The following is a 27,026-nucleotide window of genomic DNA, read 5'->3' on the forward strand; positions in this document are numbered from 1 at the left end:
GAAAGTCTACACCCCCTTTCAAAATGTTCAACTTTTGTTGCCTTATAGCCTGGAATAAAAATGCATTAATTTTTTTTTTTCATTTATCTACACATCTACCCCACTACTTCCAAGTGAAAAAAATATTCTAGAAATTTGTAGAAAATTAATTAAAAATAAAAAATGAAAAAGCTTGGTTGGATAAGTGTCCACCTCCCTTGTAATAGCAATCATAAATTAGCTCATGTGTAACCACTCGCCTTCAAAATCACACACCAATTTAAGTTGCCTCCACCGGTGTTAAATTGCAGTGATTCACATGATTTCAGGATAAATTCAGCAGTGCCAGTAGGTTCCCTCTGGTGGGTAATGCATTTCAAAGCAAAGACTCAAGTATGAGCACCAAGGCGCTTTCAAAAGAACTCCCAGACAAAGTTGTTGAAAGGCACAGATCAGGGGATAGGTATTAAAAAAAAAATATCAAAGACCTTGAATATTCCTTGGAGCATGGTCAAGATGATTAAGAAGTGGAAGGTATGAGACCCCACCGAGACCCTGCCTAGATCAGGCCGTCCCTGTGTTTTTAACATATAATCTTTTTCTCAATAAAGACTTTTTTCCCCTTAACAGTGTAGAGTATGGTATGTAGATAAGTGGAAACAAATCAAGGGGGTGTAGACTTTCTATAGACACTGTACATATGGAAATATTTGGGGTCAATGTTATTGTGAAATAGCAAATCAATCAGTACATTTTCTACACAACATATGCAAAAGAAACACTAGAAATGTACAGAATGTATAGCTTATAGCAATAGTAAAACAAGCTTTGACTGCTAGCTTTCTCATTGTCTTAAAGTAATACTTTGACTTGTTGTCTTTTAACTGTCCCTTTTTATGATTTTTCAAACCATACCGAGTCTTGCAATTACTCAAATACTGTGTTTTATATGAATGTGCTAAGGTGCTTTGACTATGAGCTGATGGTCTGTTCTTCAGTTCTAGTTGTTAATACTAAGTTTCTTCACAAAACAGGTTTTCTGAATGTATGCAAAAATTTAAGTGTGACATATAGATGAACATATGTATGGACAAACAAACATCCCAAGAATTATTGAATGCTCTCAATCATTTCTGATTAAAACATTATTACTAGATTTCATCAAAAAGGTTTTCCAGATATATAGAAATTATGAAGTGTGACATGTGGGAGTACAGCCTTCTCCACTGCATCACAGTCGAGGGATAACATTGATGATGGTGATGAGGAGAAATAATCCCCTAATCTCACTGTCTGTAGCCTGACTCCTTGCTGCTCAGATCTCCGACAGACTAACCCGGCTTGTCTGCAGAGGGAAGAGGGAGTGGGTGACCTGCACATTCAGGCCTATCTTGATGTTAGTTTGACCCCTGCCCTCTCCCTTTCTTCAGACAGCCGCCCAGTGACCTGTCAAATGGGGCTTTCATTCCCTTGACCCCACAGGGTCACGTCTTCCTCTTTAACTTGAAATATGGCTGCACGGCGAGCAGAAGCAGCTGATTATCTAAGAGGCACAATGAGCCGAGACTAATGATGATTTCTATTTATCTGCTTCTCCAGATCTATAGCCCTTAACTCCTCACTGGCCATCCCCTTGCAAAACAGAACTGGCTAAACCAGAATTATGCACTTGGACAGCCTTTCAGTTACAAATTTCTAACTAGGGATCTCTTATATCATATTATCTGTTTTAATACAAAAAACAAAACATTCTGAAGTCTATGTGTTTCATTTCTTTTAATAAACAGACAAGTTCTATAGGGTGGATTGAATTGACTGATCTCTTTGTTAAGAGCTCTGTTGACATGGCAATACTATGCAAATGTAAGTAGCTGATGTTGTTAACTCTTACAGTGTTACAGAACACCCTGCAGTGTTTACAAGAAACGCACCATGTTTGCGTTGTCTATATCGCAGCGTTATATTTTGAAATATATCGATTGACTCTTTCTTTTAAATTTCAGAACTGGGGAATACATTTCTGAACATTTACTCAGGACCATGTGCCGGAGAGGGGGTTACATGGTATCCAAATTATGCTCCCCCTGCAACATATCTTCTAACATATGTTCCCAGGTAAAAGTTGAAAAAAAAGTAATTCCCTAGGTTATTTACAGATTTCTAAACACAAAACACTACTGAGCATGTGCACAGAAGGTTCGAGAGGGGTAAACAGAAAGGTAGTTGTTCAGCATGCCACCTCATATGTGTCTATCTTAATATAGATGCTATTATACTACAGACATAACACAAACTGGTGACAAGGCTCTTAAAAATAAATAAATAAATAAATAAATAAAAAAGGTCTTGTTATTATTGTGTATGTTTAATAACTGCCCTCCAACACTAACAAACCAAAACAAAGAGAGAAGCCGTGGTGACAACCACCGGACATATTGAAGATATTCAAATGATACCAAATGATATTCAATAGGAAAGGCACAGTAGCTACTTTATGGACTGTTATCAGTGGGGAAACATATGGCCTGTTAAGAAGTCTAATAGTGCCGGATAAGTCTGAGAATTACAGCTATGTGGAAATATTGGCAGCATTGCAGGTGCCTCCTCCCCAACGCTCTTATAATCACTGAAATGGTTTGCCTTCGTAATGAAGAAGGTGAATCCATTGCACAGTATGTGGCTGTGTTAAAGAAATTAGTGGAGACACAAACCTAACCAACACTGCAGGATAGACCAGTAGGAGAGTTAAAGAGTGAAGGGATTCAGAAGCATCTTTTAATGGAAGGAAGATTGAATTACAAGAAAGCAGTAGTGATAGCCCTGACTATGGAAACTGCTGCATGGGAGTCACAGTAACTCAACGCATTCCTTAAGGTATAACAAACTATCCATGTTTTCACATAGAAAGCCTAGTAAATGTGGTTGTTGTGGGAAGACCAATCATACTGATAAGGATTGAAGGGTCAAGATCAATCCTGTGCAGCTGTGGCAAGAAGGTTTGTACTGTGCAACGAGAGTGTAGAGCTAAAGAGGCGTGATCACACGGTGAAGGTCTGACAGGCTGGTTGCTACAGTGAGGAGTGATCCACAGAGATGACAACTCAAGGGACAATACGAATACAGAATAAGCTGACTTTTAAAGGGGAAAGAGAACGTTTTTGGGCACCACCAGAAGTAGAGGGAAAGCCACTCATGCTGCTGTCTCCTTTATTCCAAACCGAATATATCAGGAAACGCTGAATAATTTGAATTTGAAAGATACTACACTGTATCTGGAGAAGGTGTTGGACCAAAGGGAGCAACTAAAGCAAAAGTGAAACTTAATGGGTAGACAGAGCTAACTGTATGGGGCTCATGATGACCACCCACCTCTCCTGGCTATAGAAGACCAGACTTAAGTGGCAAGAGATAAAAGCAGCAGTAACTCAATGTAACAGTGACAGCCTTGATGAAGTGCTATGCATGTCCTTATATTTAAACAGGAATTGGTCACCATGAAAGGCGTTGAAGTAAAAGTAAGTGCAAAGTTAACCAACCAGCCAATGTTTTGTCAGACACACACTGTCTCATGGGAACTCAGCCCAATGGTGGATGCAGAGTTAACCCATTTGGTGGAAACTGGAGTTCTGTCACCAGTACAGTTTAATGATTGGGCAAGTCCAATAGAACCTGTAGTGAGAAAATATGATACTGTATGTCTCTGCTGGGATTTTAAAGTTACAGTGAATCCTGTGCTTTGCATAAAGAAATACACAGTGCCACAAAATAAAGATCTGTTTGCCTTCTTGGCTGGAGGCCAGCCTACCTACAAATGATAGTTAGAAGAAAACTCTATCTGAAAAGGTATCTAACTACACAATAGGTACTATTTCACTACAGCGGTTTTCCTTTTGGAGTTGCTTCAAATTCAGCAATTGTCCCGAGGGCTATGTACTAGGTCATTCAAGGACTGTCTAGCATTCATTAATATATTTATGGTATCCTGGTAACAGGCAGAGATGTTGTTGAAAACATTAAAAGCCTAAATTCAGTATTGCAACATCTAGAGGATTATGGGCTGCAGATTCAGAAGGACAAATGTGAATTATTCAAGAAGTCTTAGGAGTACTTGGGACACATAACTGATGCTGCAGGCCTCCACAAGTCATCAAGAAAAGTGACAGTGATCATCGATGCTCCAGAAAATGTAAGTCAGTTGCATTCATTTTTGAGACTGATAAATTATTGTACAGTAGTAGATTCGTACCCAGGCTTGCTCCTACTCTAAACCCAATTGAATGCACTTCTCTTTAGGGCAAGTCATGGAATTGTTCAAAGGACTGTGACACAGCATTTAGACATACTAAAAAGCAACTTGTATCAGAGGATGTGTTAACCCACTATGACCCAAATCTGCCAACCAAGCTAGCCTGTATGTATCACCCCATTGGGAGGGGGCAGTCATTTCTCATATCCAAGCAAATTTGAAACATTATTGAAAACCAATGTTATGAGACACATTCTGTCTGCTCCGCATCATCCAGCAACCAATGGACTTACATAAAAGTTTGTCTACATTGAAACACGCACTGAAATCAGCAAAAGGAAACATCATCAGCCGTCAGAAGTTGGACAACTTTCTGCTGGTCTACCAAAAGACCCCTCATGCAACAATGAATGAGTCACCTGCAATACTGTTCTTTAAGTGCAAGCTTCACTCAGGATTGGATCTGCTGAAACTTGTCATGTCTGCTCAGGTCATGAAAAGTTACAGGTGTCGTGGAGGTAATCAGCAGCTAAAGACAGGTAGCTTTATGCTGGACAAGCCATGCTAGCTGGTGACTGCTAAGACTGGACCAGTGTTACATGCAGTGGATGTTGGATCTGATGTCGTCTAGCGACACCATGATGGCCAGTTATTGGATTGCTTGATGGAAATGGTGATTCAGCAGCAGAAAGTGAAATAGTCTTCAATGACCCAACATCATCACTGCTTGTGCACTATGCCAGTGACAGTTCCACCCATTCGGAATATCACAACAGAAGCTAAAAAGGATATGCCAGTTTGCAGGGTTGCCGCCTGCTCTGGCTGTTACAAATTGTTATCCAGTTCAGATGAAGAATTCTAACCTTGTGGACTTATAGGACATTCCAAATAAAATAAAGGACAGTAACAATGATTATAGTACAGACACCTGATCTAAATCTTTGTTACCACTGTCTGTGAGTGTTTGATTTGCAATACTCCCCTTCTCTGCCCCCTCTTTCCTTTGACATGCTTTTCCTAAATATTAAGATCTACTTCTCAAAGAACTAGAACATATTTAGCAATTAACTCTAATTAAGGTAAATCAACTTAGCGCTAGTTGCAATGCATTACCTAATAACATTACATGGATTCATCCACTAGCTCCAGGCTCTTAAACGGTATACCTTCACTGAGATTCCTCAAAGTTAATGACTGTCATTAAGGGAAAGCTAAGCAAGGCTTTAATGCAATTTTCTAACCTCTTATCAGATTTGGCAACCTTCCCCTTTTATTCTTGGCTTCTTTTATTTTATTTTATTTTATTTCAGTTTAATTTAGGTTTATGACTGACTTTAAGAAATTGTGTCTGGTTAATCTAACCAGCTGAAGAAATTCAATTTTAATTTAGCTGAAGATTTTCAACTGACTTTTAACTTAGATTCAACAAAAATAAATAGTCCTACACACATGAATGTATTATAAATGATTTGTATTATTTTTAATTGTGTCTGCGTACTTTCAATGTGCAAATCCCTGATCTGAGGTTTTTGGTTAGCTGGTCTCACACTGTGACATCTGTTACATTGCACATTAATTATTCTAACGTACACAAAAAACTTTATCCTTATATTTGTTTTCATTGGTATGCTGAAAGAGGGTCTACTATATATTTAAAGTGAACACCACACCAAAAAACCTAAACTGAATACAATTACAGGATGAAAAAAATCACACACGCAGTCTGTCTTCTAAAGTGGAAACTTCAAAAAAATAGATGTACTGTCTGAAATGGTTGTAAATGTTTTAAAACCAATCAGGAAATTACAAGCAGCATATCAATGGTATTGTTTATTATCTAATTCTCTTCAGCCCCAAGCCCATGACATCTCAAAATGGCTATTAATTAATATCCTATGTACATCATTATACACATAACATACACAAATACAAGTTTGATGGTATTTTTCCCCTCTTATGAAAAATAAGAGCTCTATGAAATTATAGTAATTCTTTCATAAGACTTACTGAGTGTTTTATGAGTTTTTTTGTCTAAGTCTAATTTAAAGTCTTGCAGAACCCCTGCAGAGTTCACAGGAAAGACATAACTTTACTTTTTTTGGTAACACTTTATATTATATATGCTTAATAACTATGTTATAGAGTGTTAATAAGCATTATAGATGGTTTATAACCATGCAGTAGCCATAGACAGAATTACGTTTAAACATCCCAAAGCAGAATAGGTGGCAAAAACAGTCCCCTTTATAAAACTGTAATTCTGTCTATGGCCTCTGCTTGGTTATAGACCATATATAATGCTTATTAACACTATAACATAGTTATTAAGCACCTCGTATATATTTATAAACTATTAGTTTATAAATATATAATTATTAGTAAGCAGCACCTTTATATAAAGTGTTACCACTTATTCTGTATCCCATGCTGTTCATATCGCAGCAATATACTTGTTATATATTTGTTACCACACCCTCTAGGTAACTAGAACATTTCTTCTTTAAACTTTTACTCTGGAACATTCATTAGGAGAAAGGGATGTTTTTATATTAAACATCACAGTGCATCCGGATCATGCTCCCTCCTGCAACAATGCCGGTGCTGTGATTGAAATGTGGGAAGAGAAAACCTTAGATGAGAAACCCTCCTTCTCTTGGTCAACGTTCCTGAGTAAATGTATTCCATAGCTGATTTACGATCCATGATGTGTAATTAAAAATGTTAAAGTGTCACCAATATGTTTGAAAATATAACTCAGTGATACAGACAACACAGGACACAGTAAAACATGCTGTGATAAACTGTTCAGGGTGTTCTGTAAGGCTATGCAAATGTGTAAGGCTTAGACTATGGCTGTTAAGGATTTCACAACATTCCAGTAAATCTTAACAATTGTAGTTATATAAATGTCCTCTCCTCTCTCTCACATACCTCCTCTCTGTACACCCAACCCAAACTGAGAGGTTCCTGCCTATTTGATGCAGCTGTGCCTGAGCTTAATTGCTTGTTAATCATTCCGTCGGGCTCAGGCACATTCTGCACATGAAGTGATTTAGCAGAGAAAGCAATCTTCCCTGCCAACCTAAAACAGCAGTGCAAAATAAAATAGATTTAAATAATGATAATCCAACACAAATACAAAATGAACAAAATCGGCACAGGGGCAGGGTGTACCCCATCACAGGTGTTTATTATGTTTTGCTCACAAAATGACTCTCATACAGTAAGAGACACCCTAAAACAGGCCTTGTATTAACTTATACATCATATACAGCTATGGGCAAAAGTTTTGCATCACCTAGAATTTTACGATTGAGACCTAATTTTAAAAAAAAACAACAAAAAAACCCCCCACTATAGAACATAATTTAGATATTTTGTTTAACATCATGTTGTCAAATAAACTTCAAAATGATCTTGTAAAAGTCTACTGGAAGCCATAATAGTAGTACTATTAGTCAGTTTTTTTATATAGGGTGGTGCAAAACTTTAGTGTAGATGCAAAACTTTAGTGTTCAATATGAACAATGTATACAGTATACACCCTAAATAAAAAAAATAAAAAAAGTAGAAAAAAGTGTTCTTTGGTACAATGATGGGGAATATTACAAGGGTGTAGGCACTATCCAAAACGTTTGTCTGCTTGGTTAGCAGGGATAATATGAAAATAGAAAGTGCTCAAAATAAGTTTGCAGGAGAAAAGACTTGGCTATCACTTGTTCAACTAAACATTACACTGGAATAACTCCCCAAAGAGGTTTTTCAGAAACAAGAATAAACTTCCAAGCAGGAGAAGCTTCAGCAGCTCAGGAGAGAGTGGAGAGACGAGAGGTGTGTGACAACCAAAGGGAAGATTACAGGAGACAGTGGAGCGCTATGAATTACACGGAAATAATAGGCATGTATATGTTACGATTGCATCTCTATAGGAAAGAGCAGCCTGTCCTTTTCAATGGAGCTGTCATCTTATCGATCCTGGGCATGTCAACAGGATGTGTGTCCCCTGGTTCCTGTCTGCTCCAGTGCTCTCTGCACCTCTATCAAGCTGTCTAGAGTCACTGTGCATGCGTGACTCTGCAGTCCCCCCCACCAAAACCTCACAGCTTCCACTTCAGCAGATTCAAACTTTCCAATTCTTCTGTTTTCTTATCGTATACTTCGAGCGGCCACGGCCCCTCAAGACCTGGCCATAGTCCCTGTTTAAACTTGACACGATTAGTGGAACCCCTCTGGTCTATTTGATCATGTTCTTCTGGTCTTTAGAAATGAACGACAGCCATTTCCAACTCCCGCAGCCCTCAGTGAAAGGCCCCTTCTGGAGGTGTCATATCCCAGTAGAGAAGGACAGATCAATAGTTCGATGAAGCAGAACCACATGCGGCTTTTAACTCCAGTTTTTCTTCTTCTTTTCTGGATCTCATCTCATTTTTACATCGATCTTAGGGTTAACCCTTAAAGGTGTAATGACCAAGGCCTTAAATCCAATTTTCCTACCTCTCATTAGCCAGTGCAGTGTGCAACTTATTCTACTGAATCAGTTTTAATTGGTATCAGCTGTATTAACAAAGCACTCATCTCAGTGATCAGGTAGTGGTCAAGTTAATAAACTTGATTATTTCCCAGTGTACATTATATAAGAACATTTGAGAATAAGAATGTAGGAATGTTTTGTGGAAAAGGCTCTTTTCTTCACAGCATACCTTTTGTTCTTACTATAGGGGAACTGCTTTAGCAGAACAGATTCTACTCTAATTGTTTCTTAATGTTCCTAGTGATTTGGATGCTACTACTGTAATGTATCTCCTCATGTATCTCCTTATAACTTTTTTCATCATCCACGCAGCAAAACTTTTGCTACAAAAGATTTTTCCTATAATTATTTGTTTTTGAGAAATTTCTAGAACTGAACTGATAAAATAAACTGTACGTAATGTACGCTAGATCAGCCGAAGTGTCTCTATATCAGTGCGTACAAATTAAACTGGAAGTTCACAGAGGCCCGACTCTTTAAGCAGTGAGACAGTGGAGAGGTTGTATCAGAGATACATTAACTGGAATGGTTCTATTTATGTGCAGGGCCCTGCCCTGCCACAGGCCTACACCACGGTATCCTGATGCAGTACTTGATAGTGTTGAATAGCGTGCTATTTCTTTTTAATGCAATAGTATGCAGCAAATTTTAAAAAGTAATCTATTACAGTTACAAGTTAGGTGAACAAAATTGTAACTTGTTACTGCCGAAATATGCTTTGAAAATCCAGCTATTGAACCAACCCGTTTCCTCCTCTGTAGCCATTTTCTAGCATGATTATATAAAAAGCACGTTCCCGTGACGTTAGCCAATGCTCTTTTTAAAAAATGTCACTAAAAGCAACTACTAATGCGTTACCAGCTTTCGTCCCCTGTCTGAAAATAGGGGCAGGACAAAGCCCTGCTGATAAATGTATTGTCATATACTTATTATTTGAAAAATAATGGGTTATTGTTCAAAGAATGGTTTGTGTGTTGTATTGTATGATTAAATGTATTTGTTTTTGCGTTAATTTAAAATACAATGTATTACTTGACAGCATGGTTGGGATTAAAGCCCCAGCCCTCTAAACTCATGCAGAATGTGGTCCTCTCCAGATGATGCATTTATGGAGATGGTCACCTGCATGGTCACCTGCATAAAAACCCACAGCAAGAGAAACAGAGAGACAGGAGGGAAAGATTTATATTAAGAAAACAGTTACTACTCGTGTTGGAAGGACCAGCACAATGCTTGCTTTGGTGTTTTTGTGTGTTTGAGATTTGTTTATTAAGACTTTTATTTTCTCTGTGAGCTGTATTCTGTGAAAGTTTGTTTTGTTTTTATTTTTGAATAAATACATGCACCAGCGGTACCTGTGTTTGTGTGTTAACTTAATGGTCTAGGGACGTCACCACAAAGCTGCCCTGCCACAAGGTCACATTGTCATTATACAGGCAATGTACAAAACAGCAATTCAAATTGCATTTGAAGATACTTCTAGTTTGATTGATATGATATCGCCCATATCTTGAAGTTGCAGTTTATACATATTCAATAATTATTCAAAGGGGGTGCTGGTGTGTATAATTAGATTATAATTTGAAAAATAAAAAGCAAATACAATCTTTTTAGATAAAGATTCCAAAATATTTCTGTATGCTTGCTGTTTTAAAGAGTGTTAGCAATACTTTGATAATATGGTTATAAATACAACTGTATTTGAATTGAGAGTGAGTGAGAGAGAGAAAGTGAGAGAGGAGCACTGTTTACACAGCCTCACCAGCCCCTTGGTTCAGCTAATAGCTCTCATGTGTATGTTTTCTGAATTGCATCAAGACTGTTATCCTCAGCTGTAGCGCTCACGTGATTCTTTCCCTTTCCCTTGCGTGGGTCTTTTCAAGGGATTTGACTTTGAATAGGGAGGGCAGGGAGAGGGTGAGCCTGATAACATGAAGTACCACTTAGGTACTTTGATCACAAGGGAGCATCAATCTTCCAGAGAGGGCCTTGTATATTTTACAAAGTGAATCAATGTTATTGCAGCAGCAGCTGGGCTCCAAGTAGCTCTGTACTGTCTTCAGTCAAGACAGGCTGTGCTTATGCGCAAAAGGACACTCCATTTTGGGACTTTTTTGAAATATAGTAATGGGTTTTGCAGGACCCCCAAAAAAGTGAAAACAATGTATTGGGTAATGACAACAGTCCTACCTTTCTGTGCTGTTTGCAACCGAGAGTTTCGAAGGTCAAAATGTTTCAAGCCTGTTGTCAATACCGTATGTTAAAAAAACAAGCATATATGATTAGCTACATACTGTACATTTACTTTATAAAATATTCTTATATATCACCATAATGCTTGCATGCATACATACATACATACATACACACACACACACACACACACACACACACACACATGCAGATTGTTTTAACCACTATGCAAAAGAGTCTGGCTCATTTGTATTATAGAGCTTTTAATCTGATCTCCCTGACTTGGGTCAGAATCTTTAAGAGCAGTGCATCACACAACCCTGTTTGTTGCACATATAAACAAGGTGCATATTGTAAGGTAGCAGGGAGGGGGTTAAAATCCTTCCCTGCTAAAAACATGTGGGAATGTACTTTTGGGTGAACGGGCTAATTGTTTAATTGTTTTATTGTTTAGATAATCCCATGCACCTGGTGCTAATTGTAAATTGGAGCCAAGTGCAGGGTATTTAAGGGAGGCAGCCAGTCTGTTCAAGGCTGCTGCTGTTGAGTGAAGAGCCTGGCTGTGTGTGTGAGCAGTTGTTACAAAGTGAAGCCTGTGTGAGTTTGTGTTTGGGTCCGGTAAATGGCTTAACTGTCCTGTGTGTTAGTCAGGGATCTGCTGGTGTATAGTGAGAGCTCCAAAACGGAGTTAGGTTTTTGTTTGTTTTGTTTAATTTTGATCTTTGTGTTTATTAAAAGTGCGTGTCAGCGCTGAAAAATCAATTTCTGTGTCCTGGGTCTATCTTAAAGGGGCAATGAACGTGAAAAGTGAGTGGATCATTCACAATATGTTAATATAAAGCTGTTGGTAAGTATGGGAAAAACTAACTAGTGGAAATAAACCCTCATAGAGGGAAAAGGAAAACATGCATGCAATTCCAGCAATGAATCAAATGACCATGCTTTCAAACAGCACCCATGTATATCAGTCTTATCTATAACTAAGACACTGCAAGAAAGAAACACAAGGTAGCAACAATAAATACTTATAAACAGAGAGGCCATTGAGAATTAATAAAATAACTGTACTAGAAAAGATTTCCTACTTAAATACTCAACAGATCTTCAAATCTCCCTTCTCCTCTGTTTCTCTATTTACCTTCTAAAAATGTTGTTATCTTCATTTTCCACATTTCACTTTTCCCTTGCCTATGTGACCTGTTATATCAGTGCCAGTCACCCTGTTGTGTCGGTGCCGGTCACTGTGGCAGAGCTCTGCCCTTTATAAATTGGCAGTTATGGGGTTAAATTCCCCTACCTGCCTAGGTTTATTGTGTTCAGGTGGCTGGGGTTGATTAGAGTAATTAGCAATCAATCAGCACCCAGCCACCTGACATAAAAGGAGGCATCAGCTTCCTATTGGAGAGGAGGGAGCTGAGGAAGCAAGCTGGTGTTTGTGCGTGCTGTTTTTTGGTTTTGTGGTTTTTTGAATTTTCTAATCCAGTGAAGGCATCGCCCAGCCTGGAACCCTTTATTTTTTTAAGTCTTGTTTTGTGTCTTTCTATTTGTGTTTAAATCCCTTTGTTTTGGCCCTAGTGCCCTTTTATTTTGTGTTTATTTATTAATAAAAGTATTATTTTTTGGAACTGCAGCCTGTCTCTCTGGGCCGCTATCCACTCACCAGCCGGTCACAGTCACCCTGTTGTATCAATGCCAGTCACACCTCTGCAAGGATAATGTCTGATACAAAACCAGCACACACACACATACATTCCTCTTAATGGGAAATCAGTCATCCTTGTGGGACATTATTACTGTATGGGAATCCAAACTCAACATTGAGGACTTCCAGTTGAAATGTGTGTTATTAAATATTTTAGTTTTTCTAAATTCTCCAAACACACAATAGAAATATGAAGAAGTTTATTTGTTCTCGATATACCTTTAACCTCTCAGAGAGCTGACACAGTCTCCTCAGTATAAAGCTGAGAGAAGGAAACACCCACACATCCCACTAGACAGGATTTCCACACAGCTATCTGTCACTGCATCCTGGGTGATGAGCTCATGCTCTCTGGTGTTCTGCAAAGCATGGACCTGGATTTTACCTGCCAGCTACCAGTCCATTGCTCCAACCATTGGTCTACTCCTCCTCCTTCTCTAGTCCGTTCCAGGCTTTAGTTACGTTTTTGAAACTGTGTTATAAATAATTTTTTGGGGAAGCAACCAATCACTGTTGAAGATTTGTCAAAATTCCAGTAATTCCATTGAACATACGACACAGTTCTAAAGTTAAAAAATAATATTAAAAAAACCCTTTTAATTGGACCCTTTTTTGACCACCTTCTAGTACAACAGCTTGTCTTGATCCATCTAACATGTCTTGATCTGTTGACTGTGATGTTTGTGAAACTTAAAATATGTTTTGATTGAAAATGTGTTTTTCTTATAATTTAAAAATAACAACATGTTACAATAAAAAATTAAAATGTTTAATTGTAGTTCATGAGCATATTACTATGGTCCTGATTTTGTTTTTTTTTCATATTGCTGCAGCACCCTGAGACACTGTGGTCTGAAGGGTGCTATACCAAATTAAAGTTTTTATTATTATTATAATCATTATTATTATTATTATGCATAACAGAAATTATTTTGCATAGTTTGAACAGTCAGAAAAACTGCATGAGAGAACATCAAAGCGACAACCAGAATAACACACACTGACTTTACTTACAGCTGTGTGCAAATCTATTAGAACACCTCATTACTTCTGTTGCTTTGAGTCGTTGTGCATATGAAATCAAACTGAAAATTGTCAAAATAGGCAAATTAAAGATTGTCTAAATTAACTGATCATGTTAATAGGCTACACATGCAATTAATTTAAAATAGTAACATAAAAGGAATACATGGCAACAAATGGTAAAATGCATGAGACTTGTTAGAAGTTGTTTAAAATGTCTAATTAAAGCACAAAGTGGTCGACCATTTTTATTCATGTGCCTATTGTTTCTATATCACTGATTACTGTCCGGAATTTGAAATTCTCACACCTGGAGCATTTCATGCAGGTAGTTCATTAACGGATATAAATGACAAATCTTGAGGTGTTTTAATACATTTGTACACTACTGTATATTTTCTTGATATTATTTTGTGGCACCAAAAATAAATAATTGGTATATCTATATCTATGAATAGATACTATTCCCTGACAATATAAAACAAGTATAATATATATATATATATATATATATATATATATATATATATATATATATATATATATATAATTTAATTGTGTTACTAATGACATGTCCCTGAAAGTATGGGGCACATATTGAAGAGGATAAATTTAAAAAAATATAACTATATAATTCTATAAAACTGGCCTGTCATACTGTGCTTTTCATTTGCTATATGGTTCTCAAATGTGAATTTTTTAAAGAAGCGTGAGTTTTCATTTTTTGAAGTATCTGTTGCGATACTGATAGTATAAAGGTTGTGTTAGTCTTAGTCTTCGGCAGTCTTCAATTTCTTTGGTCATCCCCTCTGGAGAATGAGACTTCCCTCATCCTTTTGCACAGCCATTGCTGTTCTTTAACTCGGCATCAATGCTGCTGCTGCTGTTTACCCCCATTGCTGATCTTTAGACCCACTTCACTAAAGATGTGCCTCACTTTAGATCAGGGCTGTCAGGGGTTTTCATTCCACCTGAGCTCTGAATGACTTACTAGTCTCATTATTAGAGAAATTGAACACATTTAACACCTCTCTTCGAGCCTCATAATATTTTCTAGGTAATACACCTTGAATCAAGTGCATTTTTTAAATCATCAACAATCAACTATGTCCAATTGGCTGTCCTTACAAAGGTAACATGAAATGATCCTGTCAGGACACTGCACTCTGATTGGCTATCATATTATTGTTAATAAAACAATGAATAATCCTCTCCCTAACCCTAAGACCAGTATCCCATACTGCAGCCATTACACATCTAAAGTAGTTCATGTTTGGAGAAGCGTTTTTGTTACTTAAAAAAAAAAAGTGACCGGAGGTGCTGACTTCCTCAGTTGTCCTGACAGGAACATTTCGTGGTACCTTTGTAAGCACTGAGTCCAATTGAGTAAACATTTTGATCAGTTAAGTTAATTGAGAGCTGAAGTTTGAATGAAAACCTGAAGACCCTGGAGTTTGACTTCCCTGGTTAAGATCATTAAAAAGGACCCCACTCTCTGGTTTGAAAAAAAAAAAAAAAAAACTGTACAAACCAATTCTGCTATTGAGATAATCCCTCTGCAGCATAAGTTATTAAGACAAATGCATATCTAACATGCCAAAGAGTCCTTGGCAATGTTCTTGCTGAATTTAAAACACAAATGTTGAAATTCAAAAAACATTTGCTGATAACACATTTCTAGCTAAGGACTGCTCCATGCACACCGCCTGTGTTCACCTTTTGTAATGCATCATCTTTATTGGCAGATTTAGTGTTATGAACTGGCACTGTGAGGCATCAGGATCCTTAACATAGGATAGAGAAAGAAACAGAGGATTGAGCCCTGGTCTAGAAGACAAAGACATTTTCAATATAACGAATGACCATGTGTCCAGTAACTTACATGGAAAACAACTGTTATTACAAAGCAGTGTTTAACAATTACCATTGCTTGTGTTCTCAAGATACCTATTAAAATATAAATGTGACTTACAGACAGACGAATGTACCTACACTTCCATATAGACCTACACTTTGATACTCCAAAAAGCTAAACAACGTTAGCACTAAGTTTAATAACAATTTAATTCATGGTTTTCCATATCTGTATATACAGATGGACAAACAACCCAAATACATCCCCAACATCCTCTCAATACCCTGTTAATGTCATTTCAACACAACTGGATAAGAGATATTGAAAATATAACCACCTCCACAATATATAATTTTACCTAAAATAAAATGCAATATTATACACTAGAGGTAGATGCAAAAGCCTGGTCTGTAATGTGGGACTCCAGAGGAATCTTTCGTGAGGATTCACAGTCTGCATTGTATCACATACTGTAACACAGTGTCTCCTGTCTTCTCTATTGTCTGAATGAGTGATAACAAAGTAATCTGCTGCATTACAGGCAAACTAGGCTATCGACTCTGATAGGGGTCCAAAACCCTGATAACCTCCAGCACTGTGAGAAAGTCTAACTGTCACATACTGTTCTGTCACCCCAAGATCACTGCCAAATTTAGATACAGGAGCAAGCAAGGAGGAATCCAAAACTAAATTGAAAATCCATCTATGTTCAAAGGAATTGTGCTTTCATTCCCACTGTGCCCCTCTCTGTTTTTTTTTTTTACAGTTTGTAAAGGCATTCCTAATGTATCAATGGAGACAAAAACACCTGCTCATTTTACAGGACCAAGCAAATAAGTAATATAATGCAATGATGTTTCAAAGGTGATTTATAATATCAACTGTATAGGGCTCTGTGTCTTTATATAGGTAGCCGTTCTTTTCAAGAAACTCAAAATGACGTGTCTTTTAGCTATGAAAGGCAAACTATATATAGCCTCAAAAACTACAAATGACACAACGAAGTGTGGAAAGATGCATGCTGGGAATAGTAAAGAGACAAGAAAAATAAGTCATGGATAAGAGAGCAAGCAAAAGTATGTGATGAAATTAGGAAACACGCCGGAGCAACATGAATGAGAGACACAGCAGACAGGCGTTTGTGGAAAAACCTTGGAGGGCCTTCTTCCAGCAATGGATTGAAAAAGGATGATGATGATGATGATCATAATGATGATATAAATATATAAAATAATAGATGGGTTTCAGTGAGTTACAGGAAGATAATTCCATGTAGTTTATGTGACGTCATAAACTATGAGACCGTTAGGTTTAGTAGTTTATAAACTATCACAGAAACCTGATATGGAATTATTTTATGATAGTCTGTGGCATATTGTGTGCTCTGTAGTGCTATAGTTAAGCTTTAACTATTGGGTGTAACAGTCTTCTAAATGGATATAATCTGAGACTGGATGTCATACTAGCAAAGGAGACTTGTCTCTGAGCTCGATAGAAGTGCCCTGTCATTATAGCTATTATAATACAAGTGTATGTGCTGAACAGAGTTACACATGGATTCATGTAGTCGTACTCTGTATTGTATTGATATAGTACCATGGTGCATATTGGCTCATTGGTAGCATTATTTCAATGTCTTCTCTCATTGTAGCTGCCCTTGAGCTACCACCGTCTCTCATCATAGACCTTTTGCCTGCTGTATTCCACAACACATCACTGAGAAACCCCACTCATGACATCAGTCATACCGTATTCAGTTTCTGCTTTGATTTCTTCTCAATAGCGGTGCGATTGACGTCTCCTATTAAAAAAAAAAAGAAAAAAAAAAAACATACCTGAGGTGCCTCTCGGAATTCAACTGCAAAGACCCTTTGAAACTGTGACATCACAATCGGCCACACCTAAAGGTATTCCATTCCCGCTTTTCAATGGAAATCACAATGAACTAAATAGGTGAGTCATAAATAGAAAACAACTATAGCTGGATTTTGTATTTGTACATTAACTGTGAAGCAGTATATAACAGCATTATAGGATGTGTATGAGTTATATGCTCACTCAGAGGCATAAATAGACCTAGATTTTCTGTGTCAGTCTGTCCTCCAAATATCTGTTCAATGGTCTTGTGAATGAAACCCCCAGATTGCTAATACTGAGAAGCTGTCTGTGTCAATAATGCACAGCCTGGTGGAGAGAGTGCCCGCTGGCTCTGGGTCATCTCAGCAGGGTTCCTTTCAGCCATCTTTAATGCTAAGCTACCTAAAACATCAGCTAACCTTCAGGAAATTTGATTTATGCTTCCAGTAAAGGTATAGTAATGGGCCATACTGCAGTTAACAGTGAAATAATGTCAGATACTTCTATTTTCTAATAATAATAATAATAATGGTTGTTAGGTGGATTGCTGGAGTGCCTATAAGAGAGATCTTGATCAATGGCCGAGTCATGTGGAAGGCAGCAGAAAGAGAAGGAGACCACCAACAACTAGAGAAATTAAAAAAAACAAAAAAAACAAGCTGAAGCTGGTCTGCCTGCCTGTCTCAGACAGGTTATGAAGTGCAGGGGTCCTCTTCCAATTGTGAGGGGGTTCACCTGCTCACAGAGGCAAACAGACGGGCAGCAGATAAGATAAGACAGCCCACTCGCTCGGAGAGGACAGCTTGTATATTTGATTTAGTCAGCTGGCTGGATAGAATTCATTTCCCCTAGATAGGAGGTCCTTCCTTCTTTCACCCCTAAATGATGGGGGTGGGTGGGAGTCAGGACATGCTGATTATCCTCCCCTCCCATCCAACATACTTAACGCAAACACACAAAGCCATGTGTGTGCACTTATCAAAATGAGAGCCTTACAGGTACTAATCAATAAACTGTTAAACAAAATAAACAGTGCCGGTTAAAGCGGGCTGTTCCAGGGATGGGTCTTTGGATGGCACATGATGGCTCTTTTGAAGCATTCCATTTAGAATGGGTTTGAAAAGACTGCATGGGCAATCTGTAGTCTTAGATAGTGTTGTGTTTAAACATGCAAGCTGTTTAATGAGCTGAATATACTGAAGCAGTGTCTGGGAATCAGGTTTCTTCATCTGTGATATTTTTTTTGCTAGGCCTCTGTAAGAACTCTGGAAATCAGTATAGCTCTTCAGGCCTGCATGGACAGATGCCCAGGACTGAGTAGCAGGCAGGTTATTATTGAGGGTTGCTTTCTAATCTGTTAAAGGAAGTTCTACTAGTGCTAATCTCAAAATGGGGGAGGAGCGGATGATAATATTATGAATAAAGTACACCCAACTGTACATATTAAGACTACTACCAAAAAGATGAGATCAGAGATTACAGATTTACATAAACAGTGCTTTGTTTAGGGTCCTCGATCAGTTTGTCAATCGAAAGCATGGTGAACACTGTCATGATTATGCATGGTTAAGTGTTATATTTCATTGTAAATGATTTCATGAATTGCTATGGTTTCTTCAATTTTGTTAGATCATTTCTTGTTTACTTCATTTCTTTCATAAATCCAAATATGAAACATAGATTTTATTTTTCTATGCTGATATTGCAGTCTGTTTTTATTTTTTTCACAGCTGTTCCAAGGCAAAGTTTGTCAAGACTTGTGGGTGCAGTCCTATTATCTGACAAGGGTTGTCAACTGCAAATAGCAGGGCTGTGAATCCCTGTAGGTAATACAGATCTCATGTTCTCTATGTCTGAACTTTTTCTTTGCTGTGCTTTACATTTTATGAAATCAGATTAGGTATTAATTATTATTAAATAATATCAACTTTATTTTTTAGTTGATCAAAAGACTCAACAGTGTTGAATTTAAAAATACTAAAATACACCTTATAAATTCAATGACAAATGTTTGGAATTGAAGTAAGACATCGGCTTGGTTTAGATGCAGTTTAGAAACTCCAAATTCTCCCTCCATTGTCATAAAAATGTGACGTAAAAACACCTATAAAACTTACTTCTCATGCTATAGCAAATGTATGGCCAAAACACTGTACGACTCAAAAGAGTAGGCTTTCTCATTCTAAAAAGTCATGCAGATTGACTAAAACCTAAGCATTTACCCCATGGCAATAAGTTTGAAATATGTTCACTAGAGTTCAGTAGTGAAGATCCCGTTTGTAACGTAACCTAGCAAAACTGTTTGTGGTAACTAAAGGCCTTTCATCAATCTAGTAAGGTCTGTTGGAAGTAGCCCTGGCCAGCTTCTGTGACGATATATATATAAGAAAAAAAAAAAAAAAAAACATAGGAGTTTAGAGACCTCTTCATTCAGTATTTTTTTTTTTTTTTTTTAGTGTATTCAATGTTTCAAATTATTGCCACTTGCAGGTGACTCCTACAGTGACAGTGCTTGATAGTATAGTTATTTTATAAGCAAGGTTTTATAATAATGAAGCTATCAGAACATTAAATTACCCCTTTGCAATAAGTAAACAAATAAATAACTAAACATTTCTTGAAAAACATAAAAAGATTTTTTTTTTGTCCTTTACACTTGTTATTTTCATGTTTGGTGATCAGATAGCTAATTGCTTTGAGCTTGGATTTTTCTTTCCTTTATCAGTAAGCTACAATGTAATTCATGTTATACTACTAGCTTGAGTAGCATCTATCGTGTTGGCTCCCAGAATTTGTTCAAAAAGATAAATATGGAGTTTAACATCAACTTGCAAGAAATGTACAAATACACTCAGGTGGATTAGCATCCACTGAGGAATGTGTTGAACTGTTATCAACTATGGATATACTGGATCCCCAATAACAACAAAATATAACAACGTTCTACAGATGAGAGCCTTGCACTGCCCTGCAGAACTCAGATTCAGAATATATATATATATATATATATATATATATATATATATATATATATATATATATATATCATAATAGATATTATATAGTATATCATTAATCTAAAGTGCTGGATTTTAGCTGTGTTCGTACGCTAACATAATGATCAATAATGTCTATATAATAAATATATATGCAGTGAAAAACTGTTTAGCAGATAATTAATGGATAGCACAAAGCTCTCTCATAGAATGTTAATATTCTTTCTGGTATTTGTGGAACGCTGTGTCTGGGTTTTGGTTTTGCTTCCCTTGCTTTTTAATGCTATTTTTTTGCTGGATAAATGAGGCAGGCTGGACTTGCAGTTCTTCAACACAACCTAGAAACTTTGTGGAAACCTAGTTTTAGAAAGCTGCATGATGTCAGACGTCACAGAAAGCTAAATTGGAACAATTAACAAAGTAATTTATATGGACATCACCAAATGTTAATATTAATTAGAGAGAATTTCACTCCCTGATTAAATATTTCTATTTTTTGTTGTAGATGAAAGACTCGTACTTGCCCACTTCAGGTAGATTTGGAAAAAAAAAAAAAAACCTGTTGGTGACATTTTATGCCCCCTACCACCCCTCACATGCAGCCTCCTGCTCTACACCTGCACATTTCAGGTCATATCATAAGTTTGTGTGAAACATGGCCATGTCCCTACGAGTAACTGATCACTAGGCGATGCATATTCTGTGCTAGGGTGCTGCCTGACCCCTGCCCATTTTCTGGTACTGTGGCTGACAATTTATTGATAACATCAAGCCACACGTCTGTAACTCTAAAGGGCTGGCAGCTATCCTGGGTGGTCAAACAAGCAGGGAAGAACATTTCCCAGGGTCCTGTCCGATTAGCTGCCACTCGGATCAACGTTTCAGGCTCCTGCATTTAGGAAGATCAATATCGCCTCTCAGCCAACAGCTCCCACCATCCCAAGGGACCCTTTTGCATGGACTTGGGCTGGTGTTAATGGAGAGAGTAGAGACATGTTCTTTTGACATCGGCTCCCATTGGTATACATGTCGGCTTACTTAAAGAAGAAATTGGGAAAAAAAGAAAAGTGATGCATGAAACTTCAAAAGGCTGGAGTCAGGCGAGTTGAGAGAGAAAGAGAAAAAATCAAGTTCATTGACAGAAATTATATTGCAGGGCATTCATAGTTTTAACAATTCCAAGCTGTTTTAAAATATTGTTCCCTGACAGCAAATTGCTATGAAACAGTAAGTTCACAAATAGGGCACCAGACATTATTAAATACATGATTTATTAATATAGTTTAATCTCAACTATTCAAATTCGTCAAATTAGTAGATGTTCTACCTTAATGTATACTGTATGGATGAGAAATTCCTGCCATAACACTGTCAACAGGGTATTGGGCCACCATGTGCAGCCAGGACACCATTGGTTTGATCATGTTTATGAATTCCATTCACACTCACTCTACTCATACTGTAGATTGCCTGTGCTTTCATCAAGCTCACCTGCTGCAGTGTCCCTGTCAGATGTTGGTGGCAAGGTGGCTCAGCAGTGTTATAGGACATTCACTTTCCCTTCTTTAAACTGAAGGCCAATGATAATCTCAATAGCAGGGTTTATAAAACCATCTTGTTTTAAGACACCCCCAAACAAAGGACCAAGACCTCAACCACAGCTGTTTTGTTTCATAAACATTCAAATTAAGATAACAAGCCATAGATTTATATGGTATAATACAATTACTGATTTACAGTCTGCAGGATAATTTGTGTGTGTTTTGAAGATACATATAAAAAGTGTGACATTTTGAAAGACCTAAACGCCATAAAGTAAAAAGTAATACGACTTTGTCATGATCTGGGGATATGGCTTGCTACATTATTAAATTTTAAATATCCTATGTGCTTTCCACATAGCCCTGGCAATGTTGGTCCCAGTGTAAAACAGCAAGATACTGTATAGTGTGAATGCTAATGAGAGCCAGCAGCACTGTGTGTTTTATTAAAGTGTGGTATTGGCTGCTTAGTTTATAAGGTGTATGTTGTAAATACTTCAGGGTGCTTTGTGGTAGATTGGCAGGTGTCTATGGCAGTCAGGCAGCAGACAGGTGACTGAGAAATTGAGAGTAGCAAGTTTTATTTTCTAAATCAAAAATTACAAACAAAAACACAGCTGATCAAGCCAGAAATAAAAAGGTTAAACAAAAACAAATCGTGCTCACAACATGAAACAAAAAATTCCTTACTCAAGTCTGTCACTATCACATTGTGGTTTTACATAAAAATACAGGAACGTCTGCGTCTTGCTCTCTGGCAGCAAAACCTCCTTGTTTCCCACTCCCTGGTTGTCTCCCTAATGGAGTACTGGGCTTTCCTTTTATAGCATCATCATCAATTATAGTATTAGGGAGCAGCCACATTCTCACTTGTTTTTGGCAGGGACAGGAATTAACCACATCTCTGCCAACCACAACCAAAACTCAAACACAACATCACACTTTATTTAAAAGCAAGGCTTTCACCCTGCCACATGCTTATTGGAGGCCTGTAACACATGTGATCAGGTCCATCGAAATGCACACATTTCAAATAAAATATGGACCACCTGCTTTTGCATATCTTCTTTCTGCCACCACCTCAACCTGTTCCAGCACCGGAGCACCTGCACTGCCACACCCCCTCAACCTGTTCCAGCACTCGGAGCATCTGCACTGCCACACCCCCTCAACCTGTTCCAACACTCTGATAATTTACAGTGTCACACCACCTCAACCTGTTTCAGCACTCGGAGCACCTGCAATGCCACAACCCCTCAACCTGTTCCAACACTCTGATAATTTACAGTGTCACACCACCTCAACCTGTTTCAGCACTCGGAGCACCTGCAATGCCACAACCCTTCAACCTGTTCCAGCATTCTGAGCATCTACACTGCCACACCCCCTCAACCTGTTCCAACACTCTGATTATTTACAGTGTCACACCACCTCAACCTGTTCCAACACTCTGATTATTTACAGTGTCACACCACCTCAACCTGTTCCAGCACTCGGAGCACCTGCACTGCCACACCCCCTCAACCTGTTCCAGCATTCTGATAATCTACACTGTCACACCCCCTCAACCTGTTCCAGCACTCGGAGCATCTGCACTGCCACACCCCCTCAACCTGTTCCAGCACTCGGAGCACCTGCACTTCTAGACCCCCTCAACCTGTTCCAACACTCTGATAATCTACATTACCACACCACCTCAACCTGTTCCAGCACTCGGAGTACCTGCACTGCCACCATCACCTCAACCTGTTCCAGCACTCTAATCATCTACACTGTCACACCACCTCAACCTGTTCCAGCATTCTGATCATTTACATTACCACATCACCTCAACCTGTTCCAGCACTCGGAGCACCTACACTGCCACATCACCTCAACCTGTTCCAGCACTCGGAGCACCTACACTGCCACATCACCTCAACCTGTTCCAGCACTCGGAGCACCTGCACTGCCACATCACCTCAACCTGTTCCAGCACTCTAATCATCTACACTGTCACACCACCTCAACCTGTTCCAGCATTCTGATCATCTACATTGCCACATCACCTCAACCTGTTCCAGCACTCCTTCCACAACCCCTCCACCCATATGTGCACCTTGGACTGTGATTATTGTTTACTATTTTGATCCGCGATGCCATTGCCGGTAGAGGGGATAGTTATTTAATAAACGGAATGGCTATTATAAATAGACACTGTATCATTACTGCACTACTCACAATAAGTTATTGAGAATGTCAGATTCTGGGGAAATAAATGGGTGCCTGTCTGTCCGTAGATATATCCACCTGTTTGTCACTCATTTGTGCATATATCTGGAGAACCGCTTACCCAATTAGCATGAAACTTGTTGGCATTATTTAGCATTAGTTATTGAGAGTCTATATGGTGTCTGTCTGCATTTCAAGGAGAACCATCAGTCAATCCATCTTAACCCAGCTAAAAAAATCCCAAACCTCCTGATGAGCTGTGGAACAGATAGGAGTTGGAAATTAGAACACATAGTTAATGGCCTCTCAGGTATCCTAGACAAGGTGTACAGTAAATAGACTTGTTTCTCCATAAACCATTTTAAGGAGCTCTTCAACCAGCAGGACCAATTGAAACCAGCAGCTCTGACCAGCAGCCATGGTCACTGAAATAATTTCCCTCATAGATAAACTGAAATAGCCTTTTTCCCTCTTCCTGAATGGGATTTATTTTTTGTGATACTTTTGTACTGCATAAAATATTGTTAAGTAAAAACCTCCTATTGAGGTGACAAGCTTTTTTTTTTTTTTTTATCAGGCTTCTTTATTTCTTAATGATAATTATAATACCTTGATGTATGCACAAAAACAATAAGAAATACATTCATTATAGTAGGGGGCAAACACACACACAAATGTAATTCCTATTGCCAATGCTGCCAATGCTTCCTGATTGAGTACTCAATTGAACATTGCTTGTATTGTTTAAATTGTCTCAGATGTGTCTTTGTGGCAGGCTGGCGAGTGGATAGAGGCCCAGAGACAGACTGCAGTTCAAAAAAATAACTATTTTATTATAAATAAACACAAAAATGAAAGGGCACAAGGGCCAAAACAAAACAATTTAAACACAAAAAAGATAAAAAGCAAAACTTACAAAAATAACAGTTTCCAGGCTGGGCAATGCCTTCACTGGATTCAAGTTTTCCAAACAACCAAAAAAACCAACCTGCTTCCTCAGCTCCCTCTCCCCAAATGAGAAGCAGAGGCCTCCTTTTATATCAGGTGGCTGGGCGCTGATTGATCGTTAATCAACCTAATCAACTAATCAACCCCAGCCACCTGAACATAATAAACCCAGGCAGGTAGGGGAAGTTAACCCCATCTCTGCCAATTTAAAGGGCAGAGCTTTGCTCTGCCACAGTCTTCTACTTGGGTTTCTTCTAACATAGCAAAACTTCAAAAGCCGAAGTTTGAGGTCGACATTGTTTCATACCTCCAATTGTCCAAGATCAAAAGCCATTGACTGCAAGTGTGTTTGTTATAAAAAAAACAGAACAAAAAGAAATACAAACCATGCCAAAGACATGTTTGCTTGTGTTCTGTATTTCTTTTCCTGAATTTTTCAGTTTTAGGATGTAAATTCTTTTAAAGTTTATATAATATGCTTTGGCCCAGAAGACTCTACCAGATATCCTGTTTTAAGACTAAAATACATATGTGCAGCTTTGAGACATTTTATCTAATGGAAGTGCAAAACAATGAAGGTGTATGACGTGATTTTGTTTGCTCAGCTTTGTATAAAAGTGAGTTTAAAAAAAAAAAAAAGAAATGCCACTTGTAATTAGTAGTGATGGAATGCGATTGAAATGATTCCGAACTAGCTCTCACAAAACTTACGCGGCATTTGATGCAATGTATTCCATATGGATGAAAAATGCAGGTGGATTAGTGTACTGTACAGTGTAACGTGCCTGGGAATGTACCTTTCCCACAGCCTGGAGAGAGGAGGAAAGAGTGCTTATCAGCTTCTGTGGAGGACACAGCTGGAAGACATTTACAAAAGGAGACTACAGATCTTCCAACGTCAAGCAGGGCAAGACACTGCTGTCTCGTGGGATCAGTTAATATGATAGTCATTCTGACATCAACAAAATATATTCAAAGCCAATATCCTTGGAGATTATACCACTATTTCCAGTTTTATTACACATAAAATACCTTTTCCATCTATATTTTCACATGTTTAAAGGGTTTATTGAATGACAAAGAGGTGATAACCAAGGCTTTAAAAGCCATTTCATATTTACTAGCTAGCAGCATTATCAGTGTACGTGCTGCAAAAATACATATAGTGTTGGTTCCTGGTAGCTATTCACTTTCTTTGCTTAAAGAGAATATTTATAGGTCTGATAGTTTAAAAATAATAAGTGCCCCATCATGGTGTGCAAGATTTCCCTTACTTCGGTGCATTGCATATTGTTTAATATGCAGTTTGAACATTAAGACGATAATACATCACCCTGCTCTTGCAAAGTAAACACATTCAGCCTCAGAACTTTGGAGGAGTGGGAGGGGCCAATACTAATTACCACTGATGTATTACCCCCACCATAGAGTTAAAATAACTAGTTGTATGGTAGTTTTAACATTACCTATAGCAATTGTTGCTAAGGGATTCAAGACAATCCAAAATCAGCATAGAGAAAAAGAAGCATGGATTTTATTCTTGTTTAATCCTGTGATTAAAAAAAAAAAAATGCATATAGTTTTAATTTAATGTCATGCTGTTTAAAATGAATACTAATCATAGAATTGGAAGACATGACTCAATTACCATAAGGAATACAAGAGTTTTCATATGCATGGCCCCAGGAGGAAATACTTTTTTTTTACTATTGTACATACATATGCTTTGGCAGTAAGTTGCTTTTATACAATATTAACATTTTTATATATGTGTCTATGTTACAATGAGAACAATTATGCCCAAAAATAAATATGCCTAACAGGAAGGGCAATTTGAACTGCTGGCTAGGTATATCTGGAATCTCTCTTTGAACTTTTGCCATTGTTTAGCAAGGTTGCCTTCTAGACCTAGTTTTGACGGTGGGCTCAGTTTTTCCTTTATTT

This window comes from Polyodon spathula, chromosome 25 (genome assembly GCF_017654505.1).
Source record: "Polyodon spathula isolate WHYD16114869_AA chromosome 25, ASM1765450v1, whole genome shotgun sequence".
In the NCBI taxonomy this organism is placed as follows: domain Eukaryota; kingdom Metazoa; phylum Chordata; class Actinopteri; order Acipenseriformes; family Polyodontidae; genus Polyodon; species Polyodon spathula.